At 42.2% G+C, this 11,701-nt stretch overlaps 1 non-coding gene across 1 annotated transcript; it reads right to left on the bottom strand.

Annotated features, from left to right (window-relative positions):
• Positions 1 to 11,371: 11,371 nt before the first annotated feature.
• Positions 11,372 to 11,434, bottom strand: LOC114609522. Its single transcript, XR_003709543.1, has one exon. It is a non-coding gene; the product is annotated as a U7 small nuclear RNA (small nuclear RNA).
• Between the last annotated feature and the right edge of the window lie 267 nt (positions 11,435 to 11,701).

Below are 11,701 nucleotides of genomic sequence, written 5' to 3'. Positions count from 1 at the left end.
CTAGCTAATAAACTGGGAAGGATTAGGAAGTGTGGCCTTGTTGGAGGAGGTGTGACCTTGTTGGGGGAGGTGTTGCCTTGTTGTGGGAGGTATGTCATCTGGGTTAGATTTTTAGTTTTCAAAAGCTCAAGTTAGGTCCATTCCCCTATTCTCCTATTTTCTCTGTCTCTTTCTGTTTCTCTGTGTGTCTCTATGTTCCATGTCTCTGTCTTTGTCCATCTCTGTCTGTTTCTGTCTCTCTCTCTCTGTCGCTATCTCTGTATCTCTCTCCCTCTCTCTGTCTCTCTGTCTCTCTCTCTCTCTCTCTCTGTGTGTGTGTGTGTGTTCGTCTCCCTCTCTCTGTGCTGTCTGTAGATTTATCTCTCAGCTACTTCTCCAGTGCCATGCTTGCCTGCTTCTACACTGCCAAGCTCCCTGGTGTGATGACAATGGGCTAACCCTCTGAAACTGTAAGCAAGCCCCCCATTAAATGCTTTCTTCTGTAAGTTGCCTTCGGTGTCTCTTTACAGTGATAGAACACTAACACAGGGACCATTCTTGATACATTCCTTTTCTTTACCCCACGCACTCACACCATCCCCAGTCTCCAGTTCCAGGATGTGTCCCATTCAGACACTTCCTCCATCATCCTTTGTTTTTGAGTCTAGACACCTGTCACTTCCATGGCTCCATTGTTTTCCAAATCATCTCTTCTTCACTCTCCTGAGAGTCTAGGATATACCAGGGTGATTGCTGTTTGGGGATCATGTTCCATCATGAGTTTTGTTAGATCTCTGCCATGAGCCATTGTTCCTGTCCCTGAAAGACGAATGTCCCTGCAGATGTGTCAAAGGCCAATCCTAACTTCTTGTTTCGTAGCTGGCAAGACATCCAGATTCTTCTAGTTTGGGTGTTTTTCTCTAATGAATGTTTTTCTCTGTCTCCTCATCTGTCTCAACACATGTGAAGAATTTATACAAGATTCCTACATCTCACACACCTTTCGGAACACAATCCTAGAGGGTGTCTGTCTATCTTGTCTGCCTCCCACTGAGGCAGAAAGAATTCACTAAGCCCAGGGAAACTGATCACATTGTTCTCTGGAATGAATCTCAATGAGAAAGACAGAAGTGAGTTCAAATTCAGAGGAGCCAGATAATATCTTGAGCAGAAACATGGTTTGTATACTATAGAAAACTTCTTTCTACAAGGGCGACCACTGTCATTGCAGTCATGCCCAGTCACACAGCAAGGCTAGATAGGGTGTTAAACTTTTCCCTCTATTGTGACTTCAATATGAAATGCCCACCCTACCCTCTCCCCTACAGTCTCATGTGTTCAGATGTTTGGTCCCCAATTGGTGATTCTGTCTTTGGAGATTGTGGAACCTTTAAAAAATGGTACCTACCTAGAGGAAATAAGTTGCTAGGGATGAGCCTTGAGTGTCAGAGCCTGGCTTTGCTGCTGGCTCATTCTCTGTAGGAGGAGCTAGGGTGGGAGGAGTTAGGAGAGGAAGAGGAGGAGTAAGGAGGAGAGGAGGAAAAGGAAGAGGAGGAGCTAAGAGAGGAGATAGAGAGAGAGAGACTGAGAGGAGATGGAGGCAGATGTTCACGTGTCTATAGCAGTCAAAGGTAGTTGGTATATCTAGGTTGGGTATTGGGTTACACTTCAGATTGTATTGGTATCTTGTTACTTATCATTACCAAGTATATAAGCCTTTGATTAATCTTTAAGCATTAGAGTCTCATCTTTCTACTGAGCCTGCGTGGATGGTGGGATGGCCTGGGCAATGCCCTGCCTTGCAGAGACAGCGTGGGAGATTGAGCCATCTCCCACGCTAATGTCTCGTGGGTGGCAGGGCTGGTGTTTCTAGTTGGCCATTTCTAGCTGCAGCATGCACATGGCCTCCGGCCGAGAAACATGGTGGCTGGGCTAGGCAGAGTTGCTGCAGCATAGATAGTCGGTTGACCAGAGGCTGATTTTAAATAATTACTACAACAGTTCTCCTCTCAGCTTTCTAGTTTGTAGAGCTGGGTACACACTGCCATACCTTCCTGCTGTCATAACTTCAAGCTGCATCACTTCTATGCCTGGTCAGCTATGGCTCAAACTTTGAACTAAAATAAACCTTTTTCTTCCATACATTGTTTCTTGTTGGGTGTTTGGTCTGAACAAGAAGATAGGTGATTAATACACCTTGAATAAAGAGAATAGCTCAGGTTAGAAATAGATGCTGTCTTAGTGTTCTATTGCCATGAAGATACACCACCACAGCAACTCTCAGAAGGGAAAACATTTAATTGGGGCTTGCTTATATCTTCAGAGGCTTAATAGATTATCATGACAAGGAGCATGGCAGCAGGCATGGCAGGCATGGTGCTGGAGACGTAGTTGAGAGCTACACCCTGATCCTCAGGTAGAGGCAGAGAGCCATGCTGGTGCTAGTGTGAGTTTTATTGAAACCCCAAAGCCCACCCCCAGTGACACACTTCTTCCAACTAGGCCACACCTTCTAATCCTTCTCAAATAGTGCTACTTTTTGGTGACTAAGCATTCAAATATATGAGCCTATGGGGACCATTCTTATTCAAACCACCACAGATGTATACCTAAGAACCCATACAGTACCTTTCTGGAAGACCATTCATAGTTTTCTGAACAACTGGCCAAAAGCTTCCTGCACAGTGGATGGGCTTGCTACATGGATATTATTTTTATCTCATTAAAAATGTTTTTTTTTAAAGCAGGAAAGATGGCTTAGTGGATAGGATCACTTGCTGCTTTTTCACAGGACCCCAGTTCAGCTCCTAACATCCACACTATGACTTATAACTGTCTGTAACTTCAGTTTTATGGGGAGCTGTTACCATTTTCTGGCTTCTGTGGGTGCTATACATGCATGTGGTACAGTACATACATACAATCCAAACATTCACACACATAAAAAAAATCAAAATAAAGTCAATTTTAAATGACTTTTAGATATGGAGGGTTAAAGAAAAACATATTCTAAATTATTTCAATCAAGATCAAGACTGACCCCAAGTCCCAGGAGTCAGTCATTCTTCTCCATCATTCATTTCTGTTCCCCGAAGTGAACTCCAAAAGTAGGAAATGAAAGCACTGAATTAGTTACTTAAGATATAATACAGATATCGCCTTTTGGTGGATTTCTTATTTTCCCTACAGTGGTCTGTTTACAAAGAACATTTGCAGTACTTCTGGAGGAATTTGAGGATTGTGAGTTCTGGGTTTATCCATTCATTGAGTTCAGTTCAGTCATTCAGTGAAGGTGAGTTCAGTCAGTTGGGAGTCAGTATAGTGAGTGCAGTGCAGTGGAGTTGAGTTCATGATTTCAGTGAAGTCAGTAGAAACAGTTGAAAAGAGAGAATAAGAAGGAGCTAGAAGACTAGAACAAACTGCCAGAGTTAGTTTGAAGCCACTCAGAGCAATTCTGTGAGAAGCCAAGAGAAGCCAGATTGAATCAGTCAGCTTGGAGGGGAGTTTGAGCCAGAATGGTTGAGTTGAACTAGCTAGTCAGAGTTCAGAAAGAGGTAGAAAGAGTGAGTTTATTCAGCAGTAAGCCTCTGAGATAACAGTTGCACCTGGAAAATAAAAGCTACTTTTATAATAGTAAAATTGTACCCAATAGCTATTATCCATCTATCCTACTTTGGGGTAACTGAGTCTTTATTTTCTCTGATAATCTCTTTATTTGTTCTAAATTTATAGTTTCCATAGAAACTTTAGGGTTTTTTTTTTTCATGACTTTTGTCTTTCCCTCACTTCTAGCTGCAGATGATAGCCTGGGCACACTGTCCTCAACCATTCCGTGTGTTTTCAAGTTTTAAGTCAGAAAGAGGATCTGTCTTCTCCAAAAAAAACAACTGAGATTGACATGAAAAATAATTTAAAAGGCACACAAAACACAGGTGTGGTAGTTCAGGCCTGCAAGTCCAGTTCCTTGGAAAGCAGAGACAGGAGGGTCACAAGTTCAAGGCCTGCTGGAGCTACAAAGTGAGTTCAACACCAGCTTGAGTGACTTTGTGACATTGTATATAGAAATGAGAAGTGAGAGGTATAGGCTTAGATTTTTTTTAAAGCCTATTTTTAATAAGGGTTCTCAAATGCTTTGACGACCCCCCCTTCTAGCCCACCATCCAAAGGTAAGGGAGAAAAGATTATAAACCAGGATGAGGAGATGTGACCTGTTTAGAATTAGTTCCTTGGGGCAATTCCAATCTCTGTCAGGATACCGGCAGTCCAGTTAAGTAGTGTGAGGATATCAAACATGAATCAGTAGTGGTGGCACAACCTAGTAGAAACCACCGGACCTCTTCCAGATCAGCATGAGTCAGCCAGAACTACCAGGACCAGCTGGGATGGCAGGAGAAGTTTTCTGCTGTACCTCTCTCGATGAAGTGAAGATCAGCAAAGATGAACACTGGAGACCAACTAAACATTGCAAGGCTAGCTATGCAAGCATGCCATCACTGGCCATGCAAACATGCCATCACTGGCTATGCAAGCATGCCATCACCGGTTATGCAAGCATGCCATCACTGGCTATGCAAGCATGCCATCACCGTCTGTTGGGTCTTATTTATATTCCCTCCAAACGTCATGTGCCTTCCCTTGGGTCTTGCCTTAGCCAAACATCACGTAAGTCTGCATCACCTGACATATCCAGAAACTTCCACATCAGAGAGGAGCACTGAGAATGTAGCTCAGTGATAGAAGGCTTCTCTAGAACATGTGAATCCATGACTTCAATCCCCATGTATCACCGAAGCACCCAATAACTCCACTGTTTATGAAGTGGTAAAAAGCACTTTCCAGAGTTGGGGAGGCAGCACGAGTGTCTGAATTCCACCCCCAGCTTTTCTCTTCACCGGCAGTGTGACTCTTGCCTGTTTCTTCTTTCACTCAATGATAGTGTTCAAAAGATCTTCTCCTTTAACGAATACAAAGCACATAGGCCAGTGGTGTGTACACGCTTGGCACTATGTAAACGTTTATTGCTGTCAACAGCAGTGGCGGTAGACACCGTAGAATTGTGCAGTATTATTTTATGTGGAAAGTCTCACCAACCAGTGAGAAAATCTGATGGTGTCCGTTCTGTAGTTCAAGCAAACTGCTGTGATCTGCTGCAGATCTTCTCCTGTCAGAGCTGTTCCTACCCTTTACTGAAGTCTTTGCAGCCGTAAACTCTCTTAAGTGATGTGTTTGAGCCAGGTTTAAACACAACATCAAGAATCCAATAACCGTATTTACGGAGTGCTCAGCACGTTAGCACAAGCAAGTCAGTCATAGAAGCAATATAATGCAGGCTTCCCATTAGCTGTAATGAAGTTTAACATGTGGACGTTTTTGCTTCAGAGTTTAAAATTTAACAATTGTTATTACATAAACTGTGGTGGGAGACCTGCTGAACTCATCAAAATGGTTTCCCTCCTTCCTTCCCCAGACAAAACTGGGATGGAAGGATGTGTCCTTCACTCCCACAATTCTGTATTTACTATATGAGCAGGCACCAGTAGCTGATGGAGGGTTGAAATGCACCGAGGACAGGTTATTGTCATCCCGACACAATCTGTTTCTAAAAACAGATGCACGCACAGACCCAGTTCTTCCATTATACACCGCCACAGTCTTCAACATCAGAAGATGACAGTTTTTGTTTCTCTCCTAATGACTATTTGAGTTCGTGCTCTTATCTGCTCTTGTCTGTACTTGTTTTGTACTCACAGACGATCACTGTGTTTCTTAATTTCTTCTGGAGGGAGTGTTTTATGTTTTTACTAGAGTGCACACTTGGGGAACTAGAGAGGCTGATGTGGAAAGCTTCGCTTCCCAAAGATGGCCCGGAGGGTACAAGTGATGAAGGATCAAGCCTGATGATCTGAGTTCAGATTCCCAGAACCAGACAAAAGACAGACACATCAGCACAAGGACCTGGAATCCAAGTGCATCCAAAGGAATGGTAGGTGTTGTCAGGACCCTTATTGGGATTTTCATCATAACTGTATTGAATTTATCAAGTAGTTTCTCAGAACTTGAATTGCTAATGATATTAATTTAGCTGTTTAAAAATGCAGGCTATTTTTCCTTTTATAAATTTTTAGATCCTTTGATGATTCTTATTAGATCCCCCCTATAGCATTAACATTTAAATAGCTCCATTCCTTTCTAGTGACAAAATGCTGTGACCCTCTCCTATGCCATTGTCTAGTTGGACAGCACTGATGTGTAGGATTATTTTTATTCCAAACCCATATTCAGATACCACTGCCAAGCTAACCTTTTAAATCACACCATTTTTTTATTTCTTGTATTAATTTTGGGATTTTTATAATTCATATATAGAAAAATTCATTTTAAATGTCTTTGATTTCTAGTTTTTACCATGTTTTATAAACTCAGGCCTCTAGGAAAAATAGCAGTGTGTTAAGAAGACATGCTTGTCATTTTTTCTAATCACTCCTGACTTCATAATCCTCCTTTTATCTTCATTGTCTCTTCCTCCTCCTCCTCCTCCTCCTCCTCCTCCTCCTCCTTCTCTTCCTCTTCTTCCTCCTCCTCCTCCTCTTCTTCCTCTTCCTCCTCCTCCTCCTCCTCCTAACTGTCATTATTACTTTCAGTATCAGGGATTGAACCAGGGCTTTCTGCGTGTTAGGCATATGCTCTACTACCAAGCTATTATCTGGAATCCCCTCTTCCTGACTTTAAAATCAATGATTCTAATATTTCTGACCTCGTTTTAAATTTTACAACAAGATTTTGGAAGTCACTTTGCATCAAGTGAAATATTTTTTTCTTGGGCTGGGGTGCAGCTCAGGTGGTAGAGTTTTCCTATCACAAACAAGACCCTGAGTTCAATCCTCAACACCCTCTTCCCAAGCAAATCTTTACCTTTTTATGTTCATGTTCATGTTCATGTTCTGGTGTGAATCAATAGTGATTTTTGTAAGCTGTTTCATCCAAGATGACTGTTTTCTGCTACTTAACCATTCTTGCATTTTTGGGATTAAAAATCTGCTGGTCACCCCCTCATTGCTGCTCCATGGATCGATGAAAACATGATAGACTAGACATTTTGGCACTTGCCCAATCAAGAGTACCGTCGTATCAATGAAATGATTCTTAGTGGTATTCTGCTATCTTAGTAGACAAGAGCCTACCATAATCATGATGAGTGAGGCTTCATCCAGCCACTGACAGGAGCAGATGCAGAGGCCCACAGCCAAACATTCAGCAGAGCTCAGGAAATCCTGAGGAAGAGGGGGAGAAAGGATTATAGGAACCAGAGAGGTCAAGGGCACCACAAGAAAATGGCCCAGAGAATCAACTCACCAGGGCTCATTGGGGCTCATGGATACTGAACAGACAATCAAGGAACCTGTATGGATCTGATCTAGGTCCACTTTATATATGTTATGACTGTGTAGCTTGGTGTCCCCCTGGGACTACTAGCAGTGGGAGCAGGGGCTGTCTCTGTCTCTTTTGCCTACTTTTTGGACCCCTTTTCTCCTACTGGGTTACCTCGTCCAGCCTTATGATGAGGGTATGTGCCTAGTCTTACTGTAACTTGTTGTGGCATGTTTGGTTGATATCCCTGGGACACCTGCTCTTTTCTGAAGGGAACCTTGAGGAGGAGTGGATCTGTGGAAGAGGAGAGGTTTGGGAAGAGACTGGGAGGATAAGAGGGAGGGAAAACTGCAGCCAGGATGTAGTATATAAGATGATGATCATGATACAAGACTTTTTGATTTTCTCTTTAAATTTTCTTTTGCTTTTGTTTTATTCTCTTTCTCTCTCTCTCTGATGTGTGTGTGTATGTGTGTATATGTGTGTGTGTGTGTGTGTGTGTGTATGTGTGTGTGTGTGTGTGTTGGGGTGCACATGTGCTGTACCATATGTGTTGAGGTCAGAGGAAAACTTGCAGGGGTCAGTTCTTGCCTCCTGCTATGTGAGCTTTAAAGATTGATTTAATGTCACCTTAGCAATAAGTGTTTTATCCAGTATGCCATATCATTAGCCTGTGGTTCACCTTTTAAATCTGAACCCCATGGGGAATCCTGAGACCACCTAATAGGACATTTGTAAGGCCTCTGTGCCTCTATTTTTATGAGGTTAAAATATCAAGCAGGGGATAAGAGAGGTTGGTCAAATTCCCCCCCCCCTCGTTTTTTAAAGGTTTTTCCGAGACAGGGTTTCTCTGTGTAGTCATGGCTGTCCTGGAACTCACTTTGTAGACCAGGCTAGCCTCAAACTCAGAAATCTGCCTGCCTCTGCCTCCCCAGTGCTGGGATTAAAGGTGTGTGCCAACACTGCCTGGCTCCAATCCCTCTTTTTATGAAGTTCCCCCACCAGATTTTCACATAATGGCTGTCTTATTTAGGGTTAGTATTACTATGATGAAAAACCATGACCAAAGAAACTTGGGGAGAAAAAGGGTTATTCAAATTATACTTCCACATCACAGCTCATCATCAAAAAAGTCAGGACAGGAACTCAAGCATGGTAAAGACCTGGAGGCAGAAGCTAAAGCAGAAGCCATGGAGGGATGCTGCTTACTGACTTGCTCCTCATGGTTTGCTCAGCCTGCTTTCTTATAGAACCCAGGACCAGCAGCCCAGGGATGCAATCACCTATATGGGGCTGGGCTCTCCCCCATCAGTCACCAGTTAAGAAAATGTCCTACCGGCTTGTGTACAGCCTGATCTTACAGAGGCCTTTTTGTCAATTGAGGCTCCCTCCTCTGATGACAAGTTGACATAAATCCAGCCAGTACAATTGCTTAATTGGTTATCAATGATCTTTGCACCAGTGCATCAGTTTGCTAAAGGGTTCAAGGTGAGGATACTCTATGTCTATTATTTATTAATTTGTTTATTTAAAAATATCTGGTCAACTTGGAGATGCTTATTGGTTAGGAGCACTTGGATCCATGCTCTGTTCCAAGGGCCAGTGTAACTATCTGTGACAACTATCTGTAACCCCAGCTACAGGAGACCTGATACCTTCTTCTGACCCACACAGGTACCTACATACAGGTATGTATATGCACAAAAACACCGCAAGGATACATATATAAGAATAAAAGCTTTAAATATGTGTTTGGAGTTCTTAGAAAATTAATTTTTATTTCTTTCTGTCTATCGCTTCCTTTTCCTTTCTTACTAATTTAAATTTCTGACAAGTGAGAATTCATTTACTAAAGGAGGGCAAATACTTATTTTTTTCCCTTTTTATTTGCTCATTTTCAAAATTGTGAGTTATTTTCCAGCATTTATCATATGTGACCAATATTTTAAATGCCACTGTAATCCAGAAATATGTGTTTCAACCAAGGGCCAGGAGTTCAGTTGCCCCATCATTGGCCAACAGCAGCTCTTTCAGTAGGCTGCTGGGTCTTTCTGTAGCTTCAGGAACCTTGGTGACACTCATCTTTCCACCTGTCTAAATGCCACAGGTTGTATTTCCTGATGTAGTCTGAAGGCACCCTTTCTTAAGTGTCCAAGTACTTTATCAAAGAAAGAAGTGTCAGAAACCAGAGCCTGGTCACTGGGGATCAGGGTAGGGGAGTTCTATTGGGTTCTCATTGTGTGCCCATGTTTGGTGAACACCTTTGGGCAAAATTTCTTTGAGGGGGGGAAGAAAGGTGATATTGTCAATAGAGCTATTTAAAACTAACATATTGGGGGCCAGTTAGATGGCACAGTGAGTAAAGGTACTTGTCACCAAACCTGAGGACCTGAGTTTCATCCCTGGGACCTACATGGTTGAAGGAGAGAACTGACTCCTGAAAGTTGTCTTCTGACCTCCACATGCATGCTACAGCTGAAGTGTCTCTCTCTCTCTCTCTCTCTCTCTCTCTCTCTCTGTGTGTGTGTGTGTGTGTGTGTGTGTGTCCCTGCTTCAGCCATAGTTTGTGTATGCAGGTCAGAGGACAACTTGTAGGGAGTCAGGTCTTCCTTTCTACCATGCGGGTCCCAGGGATGGAACTCAGACACTGATTAAAATAACTTAAATGCTTACTGTGGTCCATGGTTTTAGAGCTGCTCACAGCAGCTGGCTGTTGTTTCTATCAACTGTGTTGAGCCAGAAAGAAGGGCATATAAAGGGAAGCTGCTCTCATTTTAACTGCCAGAAAGCAGAGAGATAGAAGGAAAGAGCTGGGGACAAGATGTATTGCCAAGGACCAGCCTTGGTTTGGAGAGGGCTTCTGAGAGAAGGATTTATCTGGGAATGGTGAGACAAATGACTCAAAGTCAAATTCTGGGTCCAAGCAGGTGGCCTATGTTCTAGTCAAGATGGCTCCCTAGACAGTTCTGTGTAGATAGCTTTTGGCTCTGTAGTCTGCTCAAGACAGTTTTCAGACTGCTCTCTCTCTCTCTCTCTCTCTCTCTCTCTCTCTCTCTCTCTCTCTCTCTCTCTGTGTGTGTGTATGTATGTATGTATGTATGTATGTATTCTGCTCTGCTCTAGAAAGCTCTTTCTTGCTATACTAAAATATAACTTTCTGGTTGAGATAGCTAGTCTTCTCCTGGAGACAACACTCTCTAGTTGAGACAGCTCTCCCTGCTAGTAAAAACTCTAAAGGCTCTCTGGATAGCTCATGGGTTGTTGCTATAAAAAAATACCTGGATCTTCTGGCCAAGTCAGAAATCTTGTTAGAAAAACTCTACAAGTAATTCTTGGATTTTCTGATCAAAATCAGAAATCCAGGGAAAAAAATTCTTTTTAAAAAAATTTTTTCATATTGGATATTTTATTTATTTATAATACAGATGTCATCCCCTTTCCCCATTTCCCTCCCTAGAACCCCCTATCCTATACCCCCTCTTCCTTTATGCTTTTATACCATTTTGATTACATGCATGTATTAAGGTCAGTTCTAGGTAGAGGGTCTAGCAATACAATAGATGCAAATAGTTGAGGAACAAGCAATAAAATAACCACGAATAGTCAAAGAAAAAGCAAGGCATTAAACCCAATTACATGAACACTCCCATGATCACTGTTTCTAAAGGTTTATCAGGATGACCAAAGTATCTGAGCCTACTTCCCTATCCTAGCCCAAGGCCATTTTCATGTCTGAAGCCTACTTCCTTGTTCTAGCCTAAAATTTAGATTCCTGTCTGAAATTACTTCTTTGTTCTAGCCTAATATTTAAGTTCATGCCTGAGATTACTTCTTTGTTGTAGCCTAATGTCAGATTCCTGCTTGAAGCTCATTTCCTTGTCCTTGGCCCTTGTCAGCTTCTTGCAAAGCAGCCCCAAAGACTCTCCACCTCAAATTCTTAAAGAGCTGTGTTCACTCATCAGTCTTCTCCAGATAGCTACTAGAAAACACCCTAAAAGAGCTGTGTTCACTCTCTAAGTAATTCTTGGGATTTCTGACCCAGGTCAGAAATTCTATTAGAAAAACCTCTAAAAGAGCTATAAAAATAAATTCTAAAAGAGTTGTGTTAGTTCTACATGGATTTTCTCATTAAAATCAGAAATTCTGTTAGAAAAAATTCTTGAAGAGCTGAATTTGCTCTCCAGAGACCTCCTGATAGATCAGCTCTCGCTGGAGAAAATTTCTAAAAAGGAACTGCTATCACTTTCTGCTAGCTCATCTCATGTGGACCCAAAGCCCAGGGTTTTAATTTACATATTAATTCAGTTATGTATTCCAAGTTCCCTCTTGATTATCCTATGCATCAGCATTCCAT

This window comes from Grammomys surdaster, unplaced genomic scaffold (assembly GCF_004785775.1).
Source record: "Grammomys surdaster isolate TR1022 unplaced genomic scaffold, NIH_TR_1.0 128, whole genome shotgun sequence".
Classification (NCBI taxonomy): Eukaryota; Metazoa; Chordata; class Mammalia; order Rodentia; family Muridae; genus Grammomys; species Grammomys surdaster.
Note: the sequence above shows the minus strand (reverse complement) of the source record. Positions and strands in the feature narration are given on the sequence as shown.